The sequence below is a fragment of the Protopterus annectens genome, chromosome 2.part0 (genome assembly GCF_019279795.1).
Source record: "Protopterus annectens isolate FY-2018-M chromosome 2.part0, PAN1.0, whole genome shotgun sequence".
NCBI lineage: Eukaryota > Metazoa > Chordata > Ceratodontiformes > Protopteridae > Protopterus > Protopterus annectens.
In genome coordinates this window covers 782,553,643-782,578,953 of record NC_056728.1, presented here as the reverse complement: position 1 = coordinate 782,578,953, position 25,311 = coordinate 782,553,643, and positions in this window count along the sequence as shown.

Below are 25,311 nucleotides of genomic sequence, written 5' to 3'. Positions count from 1 at the left end.
TTGAACCAGCTGTTTTGGCTCACTTGTTGTTTATATGGAAAACAGTTTTATTGATTGCTTTGACCAATGCAAGAAGGGTATCCGAGTTGCAATCTCTTGTTAGTGTCTCCTACCTCTTTTTCCATAGAGAGAGAGTTTCTTTGAGAACTAATCCTCCTTTTATACCTAAAAGTGGTATCGGAGTTTACTTTAAGCCAAATTATCCATCTTCTGGTTTTTTTTTTCTGAACCTAAAAATGAGGGAGAGAGGATGCTGCATATGTTGGATGTCTACAGACAACCTGGATTATATCTTGACAGAAGTAAATCTTTCAGGCTTTTGATCACTTCATTTCTTGTGAAGGTAAGAAGAGACCACCTCTGTCAAACCAGACTGATTCCAAATGATTGTCTAAGGCTATTACCTTTTTGTTATATTCATGATGACAAATCTATTCCAGGCAGGGTTAAGGCCAACTCTACCGCGACCTTGGCATCCTCTACGGCTTTTTGGAAAGTGTTTGATTCTAGAAGCTGCAGTTTGGCCCTCAGAATCAAGCTTATAGTGCTTTGGAAAAGCGTGTTCATTCTCTAGGTGTAGATCATGGTTTGTTATGGCCATTCTTCAGGGGGTCTTGGACCCTTCTTTCCTTCCTTTTCCCAAATATAGTAAGCTATGGTAATCTACCCATGTAGCTAAAGCAGCAGTGATCAATCTGAACAAAGTATAGTTGTGTAAGTTTTTAATTTACAATAACAGATGTTCAAATGATCACTGTTGCAGTAGCCGCTCCCTCCCTCTATATCCCATGTGTTTTTTATATGTAGAATACATATGGATTCACTTTACAAACTTGAGAACTGAAATGTTGAATTTTAGTATCTCGAGACCAGAAGACCAAAACAGCAAAAAAACAAAACCCCCAAAAATGACGCCCATAATATCGAAAATAACAATCCAAAAAGAATAGCCAACCCTCCCAGACATAAAAACACAACACGCATATCACTACTATACGTATAACCAGGGGCAAGCCCCCCTGCACCCCCAATACTTATGTATACCAACTCTGAGGTCACACTAACACGAAAAAGAGAACCCTATTCTAATGCACCTTACTCTCCCATTGCACGCTATTATACCTTTCTCATGAAAAACCTACACACAGAAAACACACCACTTTCAACACTTACACACACACGCACCTCTAACCAACTTTTAAAACGTCCCAAAATGTTAAACCAAGCCACATTCCTACATAAAATCCTAAAAATTGCAAATCTTCCTGACCCTCCGAACGTAACCACATGTCTGCTGCCATGTTTCCAACCCATACACCACTTAACCTTAAAGAGGGACAGCATCCCGGGAAAAACAGCCCACACCACAACTTCTGCCGATTCAGCAAACTAACATTCGAAAATATGCAGTTTGTCTCCTGGTCTCGAGATACTGCTGAAATTCAACATATTTGTATCTCTAGCTTCTAAAGTGAATCCATACATACATACACATATATATATATATATATATATATATATATATATATATATATATATATATATATATATATATATTATACACCAGGGCGTGGTCCATTTTTTGTTATTCCTAACATTTTCAGGGCTTAACCTCCCTGTCCTTGATGGCTGGAAAGATCCGAATGGCTTTGTACCCAAACTTGACTTTTAGTTAGCTCAGTTTAAGCTGATTGACAGTTTGGGCAAGTGGAGGTTCCCCTGAGGCTTTGGAAGCTGTCTGGCTGTTGTATCATTGGCAGAATATAACCCATATGGCTAAGGCTACTGCAGCAGTGATCATTAGCTCACATACTGTGTAAGTAATCAAAACTTACACAACTGTACTTTTTTTGAACATACAGATGATGCAAGGAAAACTGGTTTTGCCTTTTATATGTTAGGATTCTACCACTTGTTATCCTACTACTTTTATTGCATTGAATGGTCTTTCCTTCTAAAAATGTCAGCATTCTAATTGTTATTCTTTAATAACCATAACCATGTATTCACAATGTAACAACTTGGATCTTTTCTCCCCAGGACTCCACTGAAAACGGACACTAGCTGTCAAGTAGGATTATCCTAGTAAAACAAATGTTAAATAAGTAAATAAATAAAACTGGTAGCTGCCTGTATCACTTCCACTAAATACATTCTACTAGGAGGTAGATTAATGACACCATAGCAGTTGCATAATGCCAGTGGGGAAAGACACTAGCTTCACTGACTGGACATCTGGGCTTTGTGTGGTTATGTAATTTTCTTAGGCTTGATTAAAATCTACCCTACACTCCAAGAAAAAAAAGCACAGACTGACTAGGTTGACTACTGTACTGATTTACAAAGAAAATCAGTCTATTTAAAACTCGAGATGGATGTTTGGAATGAGTCTGGTTAATAGAGTGCTTAAATTCGCATCACTTAGACCCTTTCCTCTTTTTGTAATTTGGTTGAGCTTGCACTGGGGTACGGATCCTCTCCTGGAGAGGACCATGTCTATGAATCAGCCTCATTCACATAGCCTTGTTTCATTTCTGACTTGTACAGTTTTTTTTGCAAGGGGTTTATTTCTTACTGCAGTAAGGATACTGCTTTGAAAAATTTGTGGCTACTGCTTTTGTGTGGCATCACGTGCAGGAATCTGTTAAGCTGCTTTGATGCTGTATAACTAGGGTAAATGTACAAGTTCATGACACAGGCTTATGAGTCTATTTTATTTTACAGTTAAAACAAACTTCATAGTAGCATCTGTAGACTTGTGTATGTTAAGGTGTTTCACTCGGTTACTGTAATAATAGACTAAAGTATGCAGCAGTGTCAAAAATGAGAATTGAAGTTTATTTGTATGCATCATTTTCTGCTTTTTAAAGTACAGCTTCTTAAGCTACTCAGTTGAGAACTTTCTTAAAGGCCTTTGAGGCATTTTCTGTCTCAGTGAAACATCTTCTAAAGAGAAGTTGTGATCGAGTGTGTGCATTTTAATCAAACTGACACACACACACGTCCATGCAGTGAAATATAAAAGGGTAGTACTGTTATGCTCTAACCGTTTTACCCTGTCCTGACTTTAAAATGTGCCCTGTCTTTGATCATTTTGTTCATCTTTTTTTGTATATGCTAAATAGTGCATGTGCTAAATAGTGGATGAATAGTTTGAATTGTAGAGGTAAACTTCCCAAGGCTGCTCTTCATCTTTATCTCAAAATTGGTTCAGTTTGTGTTCATAGGAGGTTATTAGGCTATTGGCCCTGAGGCCCTTACAAGCATAGCCATGAGTTTAGCCCATGTTTAGACAAGTCAGCACACGATGCCCCAGTCCAGCAGGGACATGGGTGGAATGCCAGGGGTGTGTTTTCGGTTTCCCATCTAGTTATCTAGGTTGCACCTAAAAAAAGGGATCGAGGTATTCTGCTTGGCAGATGGGGAAGTCTCTGGGACACGCATCTGTCCTGTTAACAAGTCCTCTTGATGTCGTATTCCAGGTTAAGGCTGCACCTGTGGGTTACTCGAGTACAGATTGACTTGAGGATATGCAGCAGTCCCATCAAGGAGGGGTCTGTGATCACCTTGTATGCCAGATAGAGGTCATCTCTGAGGAGTCTGTATGAAACTGAGTAGAGGGATAGGGCTTTTTAGCTTTTCTGTGTATGGTAGATGTTTGAGGCCCTGGATTCTCCTGGTGAGGAACCTGTCTGCTCTCCCCAGCTGCTGCATGTGCTTTGTGAGGTGCATGCTTAAAGGGGTGTTGTACTCTGTAATTGGCCTTGTAAGGGAAGAATACCTCCTTGTCCCTGGATGCGATACCCTTGCTTATGAAGTGGGCCATGTAGAAGGCTCTCTGTATAATGGAAGCAACATGGTGGTCAGAAGTCTGGCTGCTATCAACCTAGGTGCCCAAATCCCTCACCACTGATTGCGTGCTTAGGATGTTGTTAATGTGATAATTTATGGGGACCTCACTCTCCCCAAAGGGGATGATACATTTTTTGGTTTCCAACTTGAGGCCATGTTTCTGCCACCAGTCATTTGTCCGAGTGAGACCCTCTTGGAGGATGTATACATCACTAGGGGAATTGATGACGACAGCACCCAGCTTGCAGTCATTTGCAAACTTGGTCAGCCATATCACACTGGATTTGGCCTGCACTTCAGAAAAGTATATCTCAAATAACAGAGGCCCCAAGACCGAACCCTGGTACGTCGCTTGTTACTGGTACGCTTGAAGCGGCTTTACCTATTTTGACTAGGTGGGTTCGATCAGTGAGCCAGTTTGCTACCCATATGGTAATGTACGGATTGATGCCTAGTTGAGAGAGTTTATCTATTATGCCTGAGTGGGGAATAGTTTCAAAGGCTTTGGCCAGGTCAAAGTAGGCAGTGTGCACAGTCTTCCCATCGTTAATGGCTTTGATGACTATCTCAAAGAAGTCGACCAAATCTAACAGACATGATCTCCCCTTGACGAAGCCATTGCCCTTGTTAATGAGGTCCTTGATAATCTGTTCTGTGGCCTTGCAGATCAGGCTGGTGGGTCTATAATTTCTCAGATTGGTGGACACTTCACCTTTTGTGCAAAGGGATGACAGTCGTCCTCCACTCAGCTGGGGACAATGCTAGTACTCTGGCTTTGGTTGAATAGGGTACCTAATGGTGTTGCAGGTTCATGTAGAATGCAGCCTGGGATGTTGTTAGGTCCCATGTAAGCTGTATTTATTTGCCTTTGAGAGAGCAGTGATGACCTGTTCCCTAGATGTAAGGGGAAGGGGGCAGGTACTGGGAATGTCCTGATTTACTGATGGGGGAGGGCACAGAGGGCTGACGTGTTTGCTGAAACTGTCCGCCCGCAAGTTTGCTATATCTGTGGCATTTGTGTATGTGGTATCCTTGACCACTAGTTCTGAACAGATCTAGGTGCTTCCTTTGAGGTTGCGGACATAAGTGAAGAAGGCTTATGATTGTCTCTAGTACATGTGGACAATTTGGGCTCGAAGTTTGCTTTAAAGGATTTCAGTAGTGCTTTTCTTTGTTTGTTCAGGCTAAGGAGACATTGCTTCCAATTGGGCACCTGCTCCTTCTTGGTCTTGGACAGCAATTTTTTCCTTTTGTTATAGAGTTTATTGCAAATGTCCACTAGACAGGTTTACTTTTCCTTGCGGAGGATGTTAGCCCTGTCTGGTATTCCTGATTCATGCATCTATATAAATGCTCACATAATGTTTTGGTGTAGTTTTGGATATTGGTGCCAGTTCTACAGAGGGGTAGGAGGCTGTGAAGCTGTTTATACCATCCCTCAGGAGGCTGTAATCAGCTTTGCAGAAGTTTTTATGTCTGATCCTAGCTAAGTGGGGATTGGGGGAGATGGTGATTTCAAAAAGTATCGGCTTTATGGTCTGATCTTACCAGGGAGGATGATACTGTAGGGATGCTTCAGTGGTTACTCATGTTGGTTAATACCAAGTCCAATATATTTTCACCTCCCTTGTCGTGGTATCGACCTAGCTGTTCCAAGGTGTTTGCATTGACAAAATCGAGGAATCTCTGGACATTTGTGCTCTGGCACAAGTAGTTCCAATCTGTTTGGGTAGTTAGTCACCCAGGATCAGGGTAAAGGGTTGAATCTTACTAGATTTGAACAGGTCCAGATAGGTGAAATGGGCATTTTGAGTCAGATTTGGGGGATGGGAGCTAACTGTGATTTGAATAGGGGTCTTGTCAATGGTTAACTGCACCTGGAGTGTCTCCTGTTTGTCATACTGTTTGACCAACGTGGAGGTGTGTATGTCTTTAATATTATATTGAAACTCAACCTCCTTTGGCTTTACTGCACACAGTTTGGGGTCTGAATGTATGATAGGATGAGTAACCAGGTAAGGCTGAGGTGCTCTCCACAGATTTGAGTCCGGTTTCTGTGACTGCACAGATGTCAGCATTTTCCAGGTTTAAGAATGCTTGCAATGAGTGGAGTTTCATATTTAGACTCCTAGTGTTTAGCAGCATGACCTTTAATTTGTGTTTTGTTGAAATTTTTTTGTTGGTAGTTTTAATCTCCTCACTTTTTTCTAAAAAAAGGCACTATGGGGCAGGCAAGTACCTTGACCAGAAGCCTGAAGCCCAGGTGAGACAGATGCAGGCCATCTCTGGCAAAGTATCGTGGTCTGTCGATCATATGTTCCCATGCTGTCAGGTATTGTATTGCCCTGGAATGATACCGGAAACTAAGCCAGTTGTTAAAGTCAATAATTTTCTGTTTGCATTGAGGTATCGTTCTGCATGACTGCATAATGCTGCTTAAGGCTACAGACATACTTGCCTAGGGCATGTAATCAGCAAACTTAATCATATCTGTCTTCATATAGTCCAGGGAGGTATGTCTCAAGTCATTCACGCCAACATGGACTAAGCCAGAGTCATAACAGTACCTGTTGAGAGACGTCAGTGCGTATGTGATGTGGTGGATTCTGGCACCTGACTGACAACTAACTGTGACTTTCTCCTTATCCAGCCTGGGGAGAGGCACATCTGTGTGCATCACAGTGGAGTCTCCAATGACTAATATGTTGGGTTTTTGGTGAAGCTTTAGTGGTTGTGAGACACAGGTGTGTGGACTATGCATGGTATGGAGGGCTGTGGAGATTGCATGTGTTTTTGTCTTGACTGTCTCCTTTGTTTGGGTATGTTTATGTTGAGGACCTCTGCATATGTGGGTGATGGTTGAGGTGTAGTGAATGTGTTGACAACCTTTTAGATGCCAGATGTACTGATTTTGAGAGGGAGAGAGCATGGACTCTAGTTTCTTAATGTAATTGCATCTCTCGCAAACTGTGTTCCTAGGTGGTAGTAGTAGATGGTTGTCCGTGTACATGATGCAATTGTTGCACTGTTTCAGGGTGCCCATATCAACCAGACTGGCATGAGAAACCGTAGGAAATTGTCCATCCGTATTTGTCAGAATCTGAGGGAGAAAGGCCAGGGAGAGCTAAGGGGTGGGCCTAAAGCCCAAGTGCTTAAACCAAAACCAAGAGGCTTAAAATAACACTTGCAATTTAGACAGATTGTGAGGATGTTAGACAAGCTATCTGGATTTTAGACGAGCTATCTGGATTTTTTGTAAATCATGTCATTTGTGAATATTAATATGATACATATGTTTGTCTGACAAATGTAAGAGAACTATGTTATGTGTATATTAAAATACTGGTGCAGAAGTGTGTGGTGAACAGCATGTCCTGTACTAGGCTTCAAGAATGTAACCACAGTGTACCCTACTGGAAAAGAACAGAGTTGACTTGGAAGCTCAAATAAGTTAATTATTTTATGATTGTGTTTATCTCCCAGTTTCACTGAAGGAGACAGGATGTCTGCAGCTAGAGGTTTCTTTCTGTTGTCTTTAAACAGAAATAATTACTAGGTTTCAAATGTAAAAGTGTTAATTGTTTTACGACTTCCAGTTCTAGGCAAACTTCTAAGAGATGTGTTAAACATTTTGTTGGTATCTGTTAGTCTGGGAACTGAAGGCAAGTGACAAATAGTGTCATCCAGCTAACGCAGCAGTAATGTGTATTACTAATTTAAGAACCATCTCTGAGAGTGAGTTTGTGCATTTTGTACTTGTCTGTGGATGTAGAAACGTCCCACTTATCAGCACTTCTGTCTGCGTCTTGCTAATAGTAAGTAACTAGGGAAAAGAGATTTCTCTTGGCTATAGATAAGAATATAGTTAAGATTAGTTTAGATATTTTCTGTATTTATGTGAGACTGTTCTGCAATGTTTTAAAATATTTCCAGTGATTCTGAACTCTGTAGTTACTGTGCTGAGTTACTGAATATTGTTGTGTTCTCTTCTTAAATACATTTACACTTTTTAATTGTGGCTGGCTTGTTTAGAGATATTTAAACTCTTGGAGTACTTTCATATATATTTGGTGACACTGTACAGGCTACTCTTAAATAGCCTTGCAAGTCTTGGTCACACTTAGCATTTGGATAATAGTGACATTACATAGTAGAATTGGTCACCCTTTGTATGGGCCTTGTATGGTAGCTGATAAAGAGCTGGTTGGTGGCTGTGATAACTACCTTTTATTCTGGGTTGAAGGGAGCATAGCTAGTAAAGCTGTGCCAGCCTTTCCCAGGAGTGTGTGTGTGTGTGTGTGTGTGTGTGTGTGTGTGTGTGTGTAAAGCAAATCTGTGTCAGCTACTTGGGCAGGGACACACAGCACTGGTTGGACAGAGGGTGCTGGAGGTTTTGCCTTGACTGCTCGGCTGAGATCCTAACCCTATAGCTGTGCCAGTGGGGAGTCTTATTGGGGATCTGGGGAGAGAGGTAGAAACCAGCCCCAGACTGACTGACTGATCTCTCTGTGTGCTCTTAAGGGAAATTATTCTGTACTATGTGTAGTTATCTTCCCAATGTATACGTCCTTCACTGGTGTTAGTGGTGAGGATTGAGGCTCCTTTATTACTGGAGCAGTGGAGGGGCATCCCACAGGCTATAAACAAGCAGTAGTAAATGCAACAGAAAAGGATGCAGTTGAAGACTTCAGAGAACAAATAGCAAGTAGCAAGAAAACGCAAGATGAAGTAGTAGGAAGAAACACAAATAGAGAAAAATACAAGTAGCTGAGTAAAGTGGTTGGTTTATTTATAATTAATAATGTACATCTATCTCTGTCTGTCTATATGGGTCCCCTTCACATGGTCGACATTTCATAAAGTCTAAGACAGTATGGGCGAAACCATATGTTTGACTTTCTAGATGTCGACAATGTGGAATAGGCATCTCCATACAGTGCGGAATGGAAAGATTTCCATCTTCTGCAGTGTAGGTAAGTGATTGTCGTGTTTTTTTTTTTTTTTTACATGGTCGACATTTCAGAAGTTGATCATATGGTCTTAGACTCTATGAAATGTCGACCATGTTCTCTGTGTGTGTGTGTGTGTGTGTGTGTGTGTGAGTGTGTGCATGAGCGAGAGTGTGTATATATATATATATAGAGAGAGAGAGGTAGATATATATATATATATATATATATATATATATATATATATATATATATATATATATATATATACACACACACACACACACACACACACACACACACACACACACACACACACACACACACACACACACAATATGGGTGTACTTTGTTTCATTGAAAGCTCATTTCACTGAATTTGAATTCACCCTGGCCAAATCGCTGAAAACTCATTTCACTGAAGTGAAGTATTGGTACTGTGTAGAGTACTGTAAGATAAGTAGAAGGTATATGTCCTATTCCCCACTGTAGTGAAATCCTGGAGTTAGTATATATTGTTACAGAGGATGTGAGGGGAACAACTCCCCAACTAGTTTGATTTTTATATTATATTTCATGGAAAGCTTGAAAACAATAAATTTTAAACCATAAGCATGCATACATACTTAAAACACCAATGACTAACTCTTTGCAGAAGAGCTGTGCCCCCCCCCCACACCCCCTAACTATATATACTAACTCCAGGATCGCACTACAGTGGGGAAGAGGACATATACCTTCACTTGGTGAAATGAGTTTTCAGTAATTTGAGCTTTCAGAGATTTTGTCAGGGCGAGGTTTCAATGAAACAAAGTTGACTTGTATGTAGTGTGTGCAATACAAAAAAAAAATATATACATATATATATATATAAATATATATATATATATATATATATATATATATATATATATATATATATATATATATATAAATGTGTGTATGTATATATATATATATATATATATATATATATATATATATATATATATATAATGTGTGTATATATAGATATATAAAATGTATGTATATGGGTCTGCTTTGTTTTGTTGCATCTCATTTCACTGAACTACAGTTAGTATATATATGGCACTGTGTAGAGTACTGCAAGGCAAGTAAAGCGTACATGCCCTTTTTTCCACTGTAGTGCAATCCTTGAGTTAGTATGTATAGTTAGGTGTGGGGGGGCACAGCACCCCCCACTTGGTTTGAGTAGATAGTGTTTTCTGTAGAGAGTTAGTCATTGGTGTTGTAATTATACATGTCTGTTTAAAATGTCTTGTTTTGAAGTTTTTGGTAAAATAGAATATAAAACAAGGTGAGGGGCTGTGCCCCCCACACCCAGTGAACTATATATACTAAATTGACCTTTCCCTCTTCATCTTCTGTTATATTTAAATATCTGCAAATAACCTCTTGGCTTCATATCATCCCTTATATTTTCCAAAAACTTGTCCTTTTTTCTAATGAGTTAGTCTACTTAAGTAAGTAATTGCACAGTGGATAGTGTTGTTGCCTCCCAGTAAGAGGTTCTCCAGTTAGATTCTTGGCTGGGATGCCTTTCTGTGTGGAGTCTGCATGTCCTATGTTCACGTGGGCTTCCTCTGGGTGCTCCAGTTTTTCTTTTATGTTACAAAACTTGCAGTAGGTGTGTTGGGCACTCTGAATTGGCCGGCGATGTGGGTGTGTATTGTAGAACACCACTGTGGCAGGGTAGCCCCCTGGCAGTATAAACTTGGCCCAAGATGATTGTCACTGTTGTCATGACACCCTGACCCCGTGTGTAAAATTAAATTGGTGAAAAAGGGGTTGTGTGGATGGAGTGAGTTTATTATTTTCTGACTTTTGTTAGTATATGTAATTAAGGTGCACACAGTTGTTTGTGGAAACTTTAACAAATCGGTATGGTCTCATTTTGCTCCACCTTGGGTATGAGATCCACTGTTTGTTCTTTTGTACTGCATTATTCGTAGTGTGCTTTTTTTTATGTTTATTTCTTAAATTTTGTTTGAAAGCTGAAATTTTCAGCATTTACCACAGAATAGTATGCATTAATCTGCCCATAATTCCTTTTCTCTTTTAAGATGAATTAAGGGATAATATTCTGTTATTGCCTTTTAAATTGCTGTCTTCCTGTTGGATAGCAGATGGTTGACTTAAATATGGGATCTATGATTGCTCATAAAATTATTTTTCTGTAAGTCTGACCCTTGTAAGTTGATGTTGTGAAGGACATGTTTATGTAATATTGTGTTTCTGTAAACAGAACAACTCCCCTTTGGAATTTACAAATCAACTTCAGGAAGCCTGACTTCAGTCTTTCAAGACTTTCACACCGTTTTTCTTGGCAGCAAACTTGAATCTTACCAGAGGCAGCTTAAATATACTTGACCTAATTTTAGAGACTAGGTTATACTTGACTTTCTCAAACATTGAAGATAGTAGAGAGAGCGTTCCTTTATGTCATCAGTGATCACAGTGCAAGTTGTTCGTATCATAGGAAAGTACTAGGCTAGCTGCCCTTGTAGGCTGTTTTAAGCCTAGCCAGTTTCCCCTCCAAAGGTGAGAACCAAACTCTCTGCTTTGTGTTTGTGAGGCAGACACCCAAAGCATTTTACCACTCTTACAACCTGGTCATGCAGTAAGCCATACAGCAATTTGACAGATTCTTTTTCTTCCTTCTCTATAATGTAGCATTTTTAGGACCGTTGGTCTTGACAAACTAGTTCAGTTTATTTTTATACCGGTGTTGGAGTGTAATACTCTATTACACAGCATAGCCAGTTCTTTTATAATATGGTTTATGTCCATTTAAGACATGTTGTGTAAAGCTGACTCTGACCAGCAGGTGTTCTGAAGAGTCTCGGTACTTTTGTTGACTGGAAGGTGGTGGCAATTTCATGACTTTTGGATAAATAATTTTGTATCTCTACCAGATATAAATTATGTGCTATTAATTTCCTTTGTCTGCTTGTCTTGAAAGAGATATTTGGACCCGCCTGGGCATCATTGCATACCATTTAGTGTAGTTCTTCTAAATTTAGTTACAAACTATGATTTGTTGGGCAATTCCAAAGTTTATAACCCCTTAATCCTAAACGTGTGTTAGAAGGAAATTTAATTAAGGATCCGGGGATCACTCCAGTGGCTTTACTCGACAGACACTGGGAACTAAGGTCAGCTGGCATGATGCCAGGGTAATGCTATGGGCTAGGCTTGTAAAGGCTCCAGGACCATTAGCCTAGTATACAACCTATGAACCTATACAAAAACCATCTTTGGTTTGGGGATTCCACTGTCTAATTACATGATAAAAACCTTAAGTGTAACTTCATGATAAATATTTTTTGTGTTTTGATCAGCTTAGTGATTTGTTGCTATTCTTCTGCTAACCTTCGTGGTTGTTTTGTTGTTGTAATGCATCATTCAGTGGTTGTACCATAATTGTTTCATGGTTTGTGATCACCATCCCCCCATCAGCCTTGACCTTTTGTCATGTAAGGCATTGCACTAAGACGGTCAGTTCATTGAATGAAAGTGACTGTGAACTGGGTGTTTTTTCACAGCAATAGCTGTAATGTCCAAGTTTATCTTCTGATGTTGTGAGTCCTAAATCCTTACAAGGATAACTCTTAGTTCAGATAAGTGATGTTGTAAAGGCTGTGTTGCTTTCTCCATACCATAGTGAAAGGCATTTGGGAAATCGTATGTAGTTTGAGGTCTGCTAGAATGTAATGAATTTCTTTTGCTGCTGATTAGTAAATGAGATGCATGTTTTATACTGGTGAATGCATTTCATGTTGTGGTCACGATTACTGTGATTACTTTATTCACATGTGTGCACTGTTGCTTTTGTTAATGTTTTGAGTGGCAGCAGAATGTGTATGGGTAAACTGTTTTTGTTTAGTAAATAGGGGAGAAGTTAGGGAATGCTATGGAGATCTGTACCAAAGGATATGAGCTTAGAAATGACCACTGTAACCATCTTCCCAGAAGCTTTGTCACATGCACTGATTAGCCAGCATGTGCCCCCTTACTCCCTCTGTGTTTCTCACAGAAGCTTAGCTTGTTCAGTCAGCACCCTGGGTCGCTACCATGAATCATGTCCCATCTCCACAGCTCTGCAAGTGAAGAGCAAAACAAAAGGCACAACAGCCAGGTGGACAGATGCACGATAAGCCCCCCTCCAACCTGCCCCAGCCATTTAGGTCCCATTTCTGTGCCCTTCCCCCAATTCTCATTCTTCAAAAAATATATACAATTTTTTTCTTTTAAACGTAGCGAACAGTTTACACCATGCTTGCACAGAGCACTACAGAGCTTGGGATTTAATTAAAAAAAAAAAAATTTAAAAGTGCAGGCAACTGCTTGTTGCAGTTCAGACCACACACAGAGTGCTACAGTGTTTAGGTTTGACCACAAATAGTATTGCACTAAAGAGAAATCTGCCTACCCCCCCACCCCCAAGACTATGTCCAGTGCAGTTGTCCCTTTCTTACTATGCTACTGCTTTTTCACACAGAGTAGCTGTTCTTTGGCAAACGAGTAAAATTTGCTGTATTATTTCATTTCTTCTGCATGTAATGTGAACTTCTTTTTTTAATTTACTTGTACAGTGTAGTACAGAACTGCAGGAAATATATGTAGTACAGTTTACAAAGGAACAAAGGCTTATTCCAGAAACTGTTTTGGAGTGTGATAGAGATGGAATGAACGTGCTGGGAGCAGATCATGGAGATTGTAATGTGCACGTGGGAGTCCTGTATGAAGCGGGAGTTGTATATAAAGTGTGCAGTAACATTGTAAAGTTTTGCATGTGTGAGTGAAAACCCATTGAGGGTCATTTTGCTGTATTGTGGACAGTAGAGGTATGCTCATCCTATAACTAACGTATGTTTGCATAGATACCTGAAATATATTAATGAGTAACTATTTCCACAGAAACATAATTCATGCCACTTTTAAAGATGAACTGCTGTAAGTGTGAGGCTACCAGCAGTATAATGCACCGATGGAACCTATTTCACCACTGCACAGACTTAACAGTAACTCACTGAAACTTGTTGTGTAAAGTAGTAAGACACCCAGTGCAGTTCTGATGAGATTTAAAGCTGAATGTGACCGCATTTATTTTTTTTGTCTCGTCATAGTTGAAACCCAGGAAGAGGTAAGAGTAACTTTGAAAAAAGCATGCCACACTTCAATTTTTCCAGCTCTAATGTAGCACTATTACCTAGCATGACATCATGTTGGGTTGGAGTTTCACAAATAAAATAAGTTTCAGAATGCAAACAGAAGCTCTGCCTTGACAGTTTTCAGTTGGGAAATAAATATGGGCATTAACGCAACTGGTTTCATATTTTGTTGAGCTATGTATGCATTGCAACTTGAATGGCTCCTTTCAGATGTAACTGTAGTAAACCTTTGCATATTCTTTTCAGAATTCTAAATTAGAATAGATTGTCATCCTTGTCTAGATCTAGGTTGTATAATGTGGTAAGTTTGATTTTTAACTTGCCTGGCAAGGCATGGATGATTCCTGATTCTTGAGTTTTCATTATGTCATCTAAAATTCTTTAGGAAGCACTGTCGTAATGTTGTCTGTGAGCTCGACTTTTTAACATCAGTATTCGTTAAAAAAAGAGTAATATGTGCCTTCTATTTATTTGCTTCTCAATCGCTTTCAAAACTCAACTGCCTACTTGGTTTTGAAGATGTTCTTCGTGTTTCACTGTCGCAGTCATTACAATTGGGTTATCCTGCTGGCAGGCTATCCTAAGTCGGCCTGAATTCCAAAGTCTAGGTCCAGCGTCTGTTGCTGTTGCCTCTTCCCTGACGTCAGTGCTTCAGGGGTATAAAAGATGCAGCCGACGCCATTTTCTTAAATCTTTCTTGCCGCGCAGTGCCCGAAGCAAAAGCAGTTAGCAAGTGCTGGTCGTCCGACTCCCGAGTTTCTCAAATTCGAAATTCAGATCCCAAAGTTTTCATTAAAGCCAAGTACCCCGTTGGGGAAACTTTTTTCTTGCTCCAGACTGATGTCAGAAAAAGTTAATAATTGTATTTCTTGTGGGAAGCAAATATCTCATAAGGATTTTCATTCTTACTGTATTCCTTGCCTAGGCCCTGACCATAACGTTGCTAGTTGTCGGTTTTGTGCTAGATTTAACCAATGCACTGTTAAGCATCTGTACGATTTTGCATTCCATTACTTTGACAGAAGATTTAATTACATAATGCTGTCTGAATAACTGACTACGGGAGTTTATAAAAAGCGCAAGGAAAAAGAAAAGGACAGCCATCCAAGATCCAAAACCGACGAGGCTTCTGCTAGGCCTGTCGCCAGTTCTCAGTGAGGTGCTTTTGCAACCCCTGACGCCCGCTACCTCAGAGCCACAGGCCGCTTCAGACTCCCACGTGGCCGCTGGAAACTCTAGGTATTGGACACTCTGAAACTATTCCCTCAGATGGGTCCGGAGCCGCTGAGCAGGCATCTGCTTCTGAGGGTGATTTCAGACCTACACAGTTATATGTAAAACCTACTTCAGCTTCAAAAGCAAAAACTAAAGAAACTCTAAAGACAAACAAAAGTACAGCATTCTCCTGGACAGGCCTCCATGCCTAAGAAACAGATGCTTAAAATGGCCGAAGACCTTATTACTTTAATCAGGGGTGGTTCCCATCCCCCTTCTGATAAGAGGCCTAGGCAAGAGGTAGAATACGAATCTTCAGACCCAGGTTTCCATTTCCTCTGATCAGGAATATTCTTTTCCTTCCTATGAGGACTCTGATGCTGAAGAATCTATCCCTTCAGCCTCTCCTCCTGAGGATTATTCTTTTGGGGAGAGACTGCATACCATAAGAGAGCATTTCCACTGGGAGAACCAGGATTACTCAGAATCCAAGAAAAGTCTCCGAGATGTCCTTTTATTGCCTCACCACAGGCCCCTTGCTATTCCACCTGTTTTACACATTGTAGATGATGTATTTTCAGAGTCCAGTCCCGTCTATCTCCAGAATCTTTACCCCCAGCTCCTGTTAAGCCAGAGAGATACTACAGGGTTCCTGATTCACATAAATTTCTTTATAAAAACCCTGCTGCTGACCCAGAAACCATCCCTCAGGGTCCCAAAGGGGTCAAGGCTTCTACTGCAAAAAACCCTATCCCCTCTGATTGGGATTCTAGGGCCCTAGACAAATGGGGTAAAAAGATTTATACTTCTGCAACCTTGGCTGTAAGAGCCTTAAATTGCCAATTCCATATGCTTAAATATCAGCAATATCTTATGTCACTGCTTAAACAGAAAATGTCAACAAATTCAGAATGTGCAGACAACGAGGAAATGCAGGATTTATTGCATGCAGTTGAACAAGTTGGAAAGCATACTTTGCAATGTTGTTTTGATTCTCTAGAGGCCTCTCCTGCAGGGCCGCTGTTACAGGTTCTGTCATTAGGCGGCATGCTTAGTTAAAAACAGAATTTGCCTGATCATGTTAAAGCAAAGCTGTTACATGCTCCATTACAGCATGATACTTTGTTTGGTGTTGAAGAAAATGGAGGACAAAGCTAAATCTATGCAAACAGTCAAAGATTTCTTACAGGTATAGCCTCCCAGATTTAGCAGGAACTGGCCTACAAAGAATTGGTCCTTTCCAGTGTCCGACAGGCCACAAAGAGGCAGATACAGACGCCCAGAGGCAGATCACAGCCCCAGGGCTCATACAGCCCTAAACAATGTGGTGCTTCTACCGCCAAGAGCGGAGAGGAAAAATCACAGCCATACAGGAAACAGTCTCAATGACTTTCCCCTTCCAGCTCCAAGCACTTATCTTTTAGCAGCCCCTTTTGGGGGGAAAACTAGCACTGTTTTCACAAAATTGGCACATGATCACCCAGGACAAATGGGTTCTAAATATAGTATCACAAGGCTACAGGTTCCACTTTCACACCCTGCCAAGGCCAAACGCTATACCAGACCTGCCATGCAATCAATGGGCAGAGGCACAAATAAGATGTTCTTCATCTCACATTGCTGCAGTCCTAACACTTGGGTAGTCCGCTGTCCCTCAGTCGGCCCGAATATCAGAGTATAAGGCTGACGTCGGTCAAGGCGCATTTGACTGACATCAGAACGTCAGGGTACAAATGCGCATGACCGACGTCATATCCTCAGTCTTTTTTGCCGCATGGTCCGATGCAGAAGCAGTGTTGCAAGTGCCGTTCGGCGTTCTGAAATTTTTCGAATTCGGAGTTTCAGACCGAAGTCAGAGTTGGTTAAGTACCCGTTGGGGAATATTTTGGTTTTTCTTGCCTCAGTGGTTTACCGGATGTCAGAAAAAGTGAATAACTGTATTTCTTGTGGGAAACAGATACCGCATAGGGATTACCATAATTTGTGTATACCTTGTTTGGGACCTGAGCACGACGTTGTTGGGTGTCGCTTTGTGCTAGGTTCAATAAACGCACTATAAAGCGAAGGTTGGATTGTGCCAGGTTGGTCTTTGGGAAGCGGTGCAATTACAATATGCCGTCGGATGCTCTGACGCCGCTTCCTCAAAGAAGCGCAAGGACAAGGCAGTTAAACCTAGGTTAGAGGAGTCGTCCGAACCGGACGCCGGTTCTTTAGAGGCGTCAGTGGAACCGGTGGTTCCGCGGAGGCCTCTCTGGAGTCCCAGGGAGAAACTTTGTTTTACAGGATGTGGCCTCCCAGGAGGCAGGTCAGGCTGTAGGGGCTTCTCAGATATCTGTACTCCCTCCCTTCCTAAGGTTTCTAGGCCCTCTCTTCTGCTTCCAAGGCTTCTCCTAGGGGCAGGTCTAGTTTAGCTTCTGTGGGTGTCACTCCTAGTTCTTCAGGTTCTGTGCCCAAGAAGCACATGCTTAAAATGGCAGAAGATTTAATTACTTTAATTAGAGGCTCTATGGCCCCTCCTGATAAGAGGCCTAGGATGGAACCAGTGTTGGGGGATTATGAGCAGGCTTCGGATGTGTCTGAGTCTTCGGCTGAAGACTTACAGGAGTATTCTCATTATTCTGATTCTGATGTGGATGATCCTACTCCTTCTGCCTCTCCTCCTGAGGATTTTTCTTTTTCAGAGACCCTTCACTCCATGAGAGAGCATTTTAAATGGGAAGGTCAGGACTTCTCTGATTCCAGGAAAAGGCTTAGGGAATTTTTGTTTTTACCCCAGCATAGGCCTTTGGCTATACCTCCTGTTCTGAATGTGGTGGAAGATGTGTTTGCAGAGGCTTCTCTTAATCCTGATTCTTTGCCTCCTGCTCCTGTTAAACCAGATAGGTATTACAGGGTGCCTGAAGCTCATAAGTATCTTTTTAAGAGTCCTAGGGCAGACCCAGAAACTGTTAGCCAGGGGCCTAAGGGTGTTAAGGCTTCTGTTGTCAAGAATCCGGTTCCTGCAGATAAAGAGGCCAGGGCCTTGGATAGATGGGGAAAGAAAGTTTATACTTCTTCCACTCCAGCCATGAGAGCTTTGAATTGCCAGTTTCACATGTTGAAATATCAAAATTATCTCCTTTCACAGTTGAAATCTAAGGTTGATGCTCTGGCGGAAGGTATTGATTGTAAAGTGTTACAAGATTTGGTGCATGTTTCTGAACAGGTGGGTAAGCATTCTTTGCAATGTGGTTTTGATGCTGTACAGGCCTCATCTAGGGTGGCTGCCACTGGGTCAGTTCTTCGCAGGCATGCCTGGCTGAGGGATCAAAATTTATCTGACCATGTTAAAACTAGGATTTTGGATGCCCCTTTGCAATCTGATGTCTTGTTTGGTTCTCCTGTTGAGGCAGTTTTAAAGAAAATGGAAGACAAGGCTAAGTCTATGCAGACTGTTAAAGATTTTTTGCAGGTTCAGCCTCCAAAGTTTAGTAGAAATTGGCCTACTAAGGGGTGGACGTATCCTTCTTACGATTCCCAGTCTAGGGGTAGATCTAGACGTGGCAGGGGCAGAGGTCAGGGCTCTTTCAGGCCTAGAACAGGGAGTTCTCCTGCACAGTCTTCGAGTGAGGGCAGGGGTCAGTCCTTTCGTAAACAGACCCATTGACCTACCTTTTCAGCTGCCAGAACCTTCTCTCCTGGCAGCACCTTTGGGAGGAAGGTTGGCACTTTTCAAAGAAAATTGGAGTTTGATTACCCAAGACAGATGGGTATTGGATATCATACATCACGGTTACAGGTTTTATTTCCATACCTTGCCTCCTTTCAAAGGCATGCCAGACATTCCTCCTCAACAAAGAATAGAGGCTCACAAGCAAATTTCTCTGTTACTCCAAATAGGGGCCATACAGCTGGTTCCTATGCCAGAAAGGGGCCTAGGATTTTATTCTCGCCTGTTCCTTGTACCAAAAAAGGGGAACACGTGGAGACCAATTTTGGATTTATCTATCCTCAACACTTATCTGGACATTCCCAAGTTCAAAATGTTGACGTTACAACAGCTTTTACCTCTGCTGGGCAAGGATCACTGGATGGTAACTTTGGATCTCAAGGAGGCTTACCTTCATGTTCCTATCAGGCCAAGTTGCAGGAAGTATCTGCGTTTTCGGACTGGGACTTCTCACTATCAGTTCTCTGCATTGCCCTTTGGCTTATCTACTGCCCAGAGTATTTACGAAAGTTCTGGCTCCAGTGATAGCTTTCTTCAGGCTGAAAGGAATACAAATCTATCCTTATTTGGACGATTGCCTGATTCTGGCTCAAGGAAGGGAAGAGCTTCTTCGTCATTTGGAATATGTGATAGCAGTGCTAAGATGCCTGGGGTGTTCTGTGAACGAAATAAAGTCCAGTCTAGTACCCTCTCAAGATATGTGCTTTCTGGGTGTAAGACTGAATACAGCATCCCAGATGGCCTTTCTAACCCCGGACAAACAAAAGAATCTTTCCCTTTACTTCCATCATCTATCTCTTCAGTCCGGGCTGACTGCAAGGACAGTCCTTCAAGCCTTAGGGTTCATGGCATCTTGTATTCTGGTGCTTCCCAATGCCAAACTGCATATGAGGAAGTTGCAATGGTATCTCAAAAATGTATGGACACAGCACTGCCAGGATCTGGACACTGTCATTCAAATAATACCTTGCATTCAAAAGGAATTTTTGTGGTGGGCTCAGGAATGTCACCTAAACAAGGGACTCTCTGTGACCCGGCCAGAGGCGAGTCAAATTTTAACGACAGATGCCTCGGACAAAGCTTGGGGAGCTCATCTAAACGGAAAGTGGATACAAGACAAGTGGCCTGTCAGACTACAGCATCTACATATCAACTTGAAGGAGATGTTAGCAGTCCAGTTTGCATTAATAGCTTTCAAGGATTTACTTCTTCCAGGGCAGGTGTTGATTCTAACAGACAACACAACTGTCATGTGGTACATTAACAAGCAAGGGGGAACACATTCTTATCCTCTATGCAGGCAAGCAATGATTTTGTGGGAGACTGCTCTCCGTTTACAACTAAGTCTTCAGGCAAGGTTTCTGCCGGGAGCACAGAACTCCTTAGCAGATGTGTTAAGCAGACAAATCATGGATCCCCACAAGTGGAAACTGGATCTTCATGTATTTCAGAAATTGACAGTGTCCTGGGGAACTCCAGACATAGATCTGTTCGCTTCTCCACTAAACCACCAGCTGCCAAAGTTTTGCACAAAGAGGTTTCATCCCACAGCTTGGAAAGTGGATGCTCTTTCTTTCAGTTGGAAAAATCTTCATGTGTATGCCTTTCCACCTCTGCCTCTCCTCCCAAAGGTACTTCTGAAGGTCAGACAGGACAAGCCAAGGATGATTTTGATAGCTCCAGATTGGCCTCGACAGCACTGGTACCCATTACTGAGGAGTCTAGTACGGAAGCCTCCATGGCCTTTGCCTTTGATTCCACATCTGTTGTCCCAGGAGGACAGTCATTTGCTCAATGTCCAACTTCACTCTCTTCACCTAACAGCCTGGCATATTCTGTTTTAAACCATAGAAGGTCTCAACTTCCACAACAAGTTTTGAATGTGATTTTGGAAGCTAGAAGGCCTAGTACAAGGAAAGTGTACGCAGATAAATGGAAGGGATTTTTGTTTTGGAGTGCAGCTAAGGATTTGGATGTTTCTGAGCCTGATTTAAGTGTGGCTCTTCAATATCTTACTGAGTTGTTAGACAAAGGCTTGTCCTTTTCTTCTATTAAGATTCATGCTGCAGCAATTTCAGCTCACTACGACTGTGACCCACCATTGTTTTCTCATCCTTTGTTCAAGCAATTTCTTAGAGGGGCAAAGAATATAAGACCCCCACGAAGGGCTCCTACTCCTGCTTGGGATCTCAATTTTGTGTTGGAGAAACTCACTCTACAACCTTTTGAGCCTGCAGCTACTGCTGAGTTGAAATATTTGTCATGGAAGACTGTTTTTTTGTTGGCTATTACCTCTGCAAGAAGGGTTTCTGAATTGCAGGCCCTTATGGCAGTTGAGCCTTTCTTAATTTTCCATAAGGATAGGGTATCTTTACGTACTAATCCTTCCTTTATGCCTAAAGTGGTTTCTAGTGTGGCTTTAAACCAAACTATTCATTTGCCTACTTTTTATGCAAATCCCCAAAATAAAGGGGAAAAGATTTTGCACACTTTAGATGTACACAGGCAGTTGCGATATTATTTGGACAGAACTAAAGGGTTCAGACAATCTCAGCAGTTGTTAGTTTCTTTTGCTTTGTGCTCTCAGGGCAAGCCCGTGTCAAAACAAACTATTTCTAAGTGGATTGGATTTTGCATTGCTTTCTGTTATTCCCATCATGGCAAAGAGATTCCAGCTGGGATTAGGCCTCATTCCACTAGGGCTACTGCCACTTCAACAGCTTTTTTGAGGGGGGTGGCAACTAAGGATATTCTGGAGGCAGCCACTTGGAGTTCAGTGCATACCTTCTCTAGGCATTACCACCTTCCACTGTACTCTAAATCCAGGGCTGGTTTTGCCACTGCTGTGTTGCAGGGCATTTTGGCAGCTCCTGCTTCATTATAGTTTAACCATCCTCCCTTACCTCTGCTTTGGGATTCTACCCAAGTGTTAGGACTGCAGCAATGTGAGATGAAGAAGATAGTACAGTTTTGTACCTACCATAAATGTAGATGTTCGAAGATCCACATTGCTGCAGTCCAATTTACCTCCGTCCCCTCTGTTGTTTGAGGTGGTTGTGTGGGTTGGGTTATCCATCTGAGGTATATTGTATATATTGTACATATTTTTGGTGTTAGGCTGGTTGGTTGTTTAGTTGTTGTCTATGGGTTTTGACCTTTCTTTTTAGGGTCTTTTGACATCTGGGGCAAGAAAAGACTGAGGATATGACGTCGGTCATGCGCATTTGTACCCTGACGTTCTGATGTCAGTCAAATGCGCCTTGACCGACGTCAGCCTTATACTCTGATATTCGGGCCGACCGAGGGACAGCGGACTACCCAAGTGTTAGGACTGCAGCAATGTGGATCTTCGAACATCTACATTTATGGTAGGTACAAAACTGTACTTTCCATCCCTCATGGACATGAGGGCCATTCAACAAGTACCAGAGCAAGAGCAGGGGCAAGGATTCTACTCAAGACTGTTCTTGGTACCCAGAAAGGACAAAGCCTGGAGACCAATACTGGACCTATCTATTCTAAACACATTTGGATATTCCAAAATTCAAAATGTTGACTCTACAGCAGCTTCTGCCCATGTTGGGCAAGAAGGCTTGGCTTGTGACTTTAGATCTAAAAGAGGCATACCTGCATGTCCCAATCAGACAAACATGCAGAAGATACCTCTGATTCAAAGCTGGCTCAATGCACTACTAATTCTCTGCACTGCCCTTTGGCTTATCTACTGTGCCCAGCGTCTTCACAAAGTGCCTGGCACCAGTAATTGCATACTGCAGACAAAAAGGAATACAAATATATCCTTACTTGGATGACTGCCTCATTCAAGCAGAGAACAAGGACTTTCTACTACAGCATGTGGCGTTTTTAAAGAGATTACTATCATGCCTAGGGTACAGAGTCAACAAACAGAAATCAAAACTAGTATTTATTTTTTTATTTATTTTATTTATTTTACATTTGTTAACCGGGCTAGTCCAACTGGATACATTTCCATTTTCAGCAGAGGCCCGGGGAGAAAAGCTCCACATATAGACAACGAGGTATAACAAAACAGATTACACTCAGCTAGGACTTTGACAATGAAAATAATTACCAAAAGAAAAGGACTTTAAATTCCTAGACAATGTAAATAGCAACATGTTAAGGCTTATTACATCTTTTAAAACCAAGAAGAGAAAGTGCAAGACCAAGGAAGAGGAAACTATGATAGATGGAGAGAGCAGATTTATAAAAGATATATAGTTTCTGGAATAGAGTCATAGCCATATAGAGGAAAGATATAGGGGAGAGGTCCATAAATGGTAGAGGAAGAGAACTAAGGGAGAAAGCAGGAGGTACAAAACAATAGGGAGAGAAAAAAGAGGGTTAACTAAGGAAATTAACTTTCAATCAGGATTAGAGCAGGGCACATCCAGTGGCTTATAAGGTAAATTCTAAGTTTTTGTTTAAACAGAACAGTAGATGCAATGGAAGTAAGTTCGGTAGGAAGTTGATTCCAGTGTTTACCAATGGAATTTGAGAAGAGGGAATCACCAGCTAGGTTATTAGATTTGGTTAAGGTGACTAGCAGTTTATTAGATGATCGGAGTGAGTTCAGATTAGAATAAGGGGTTAAGAGGTTAGAAAGTACAGGTGTGTTTTGAGGTTGATAGAAAGCTCTTTGGACAAACGTGAGTTGGGAAAGAAACAGCATGTTTGTCAGTTCTAGCCAGTTAAGTTGCTGCAGATTCAGACAGTGGTGAGTTCTGAAAGGCTTACCAGTAATAAATCTAGCTATATTGTTGTAAGTGGTAGACAGTTTGGAGAGATTGTTTTTCTTGAGGTTAGTATAGATTGGTGAGGCATAGAGAAGAGTGGAAATAAGGTGAGAGTGAGCAAGAGTAACTTTGGCTGGGGAGGTTAAGTAAGTTTTAATTCTATAGAGAGAGACAAGTTTCCTGTTTACAGATTTGATGGTATTGTTGATATGACAGTCAAAGGAAAGATTGTTGTCAATCGTGACTCTTAGCAGTTTTGTAGTAGAGTCAGGAGATATAAGAGTTCCATTATTAGATAAGATAGTGAAGTCTAATGTAGGGGATCTGGTAGTAGGCCTAAAAAGTAAGTTTGGTTTTTTTTGCATTTAGGAGGAGGCAACGTTTTAGGAACCAAGTACCCTCTCGAGATAATATTCCTGGGTGCAAGTTTAAATACAATTGCCCAGATGGCTTATCTCACACCAGACAAACTAAGACAACTGATTACCTATTTCAAACTGTTGGCAACAAAGGCCCAGTTATCTGCAAGAAAAATTCTGCAGGCTTTGGGCTTAATGGCATCCTGCATTCTACTAATTGCATATGCAAGACTGCATATGAGGAAACTTCAGTGGTACCTAAAAAGTATTTGGACTCAACATTGCCACATCCTGGAAACAATAGTTACTCTCATTCCCTGCCTGCAGCAGGAGTTTTGATGGTGGGCGAAGGCCTGTCAGCAGAACAAGGGACAGCCATTCACTCTACCTCCAGCCACACAGACATTAACAACGGATGCATCGAATTATGCCTGGGGAGCCTACATGGCAGGAAGATGTATTCAAGGCACATGGTCCACAAACCAAATGCATCTACATATCAATCAAAAAGAGATGCTAGCTGTTCAAAATGCCCTGACAGCCTTCAAGGACCTATTTCATCCGGGACAACTAATGATAAAGACAGACAATACCACGGTCATGTGGTACATAAACAAGCAGGGAGGCACTCATTCCTACCCCCTTTTCAGACTAGCCATGACTTTGTGGGACACAGCATTGACTTACAAGTCCATCTGCAGGCACAATTCCTGCCAGGAAAGATAAATACTCTGACAAACGAACTAAGCAGAAACCTCATGGATCCCCACGAGTGGGAATTGGATCCACAAGTCTTCAGTATGATAAGGGAATGGGGATGTCCGGACATAGATCTATTTGCCTCGCCTCACAACTGCCAACTAAAGATTCTGCACAAGGACTTATCGCAGGCAAGCATGGAAAGTGGATGCCCTGTCTTTCAGCTGGAAAAATCTGACTGTATATGCCTTAACTCCTCTGCCTCTCCTCCCAAAGGTATTCCTAAAGGTCAGACAGGAGAAACCAAAAATGATACTGATTGCACCAGATTGGCCACACCAATACTGGTATCCAGTCCTAAGGAACTTGTCAATGCCCAGCCTGGACCTTGCCTCAAGTACATCATCTACTGCCCAGCAGAACAATCCGATCCTGCACAGCCAACTCAAGACCTTTAAATCTGGCAGCATGGCGGATAATGTAGTCATACAAAACACACCTCTCACTAAAGTGGTGATGGATGTCCTTTTAGAAACCAGGAGGCCTAATACTAGAAAATCCTATGCTGGAAAATGG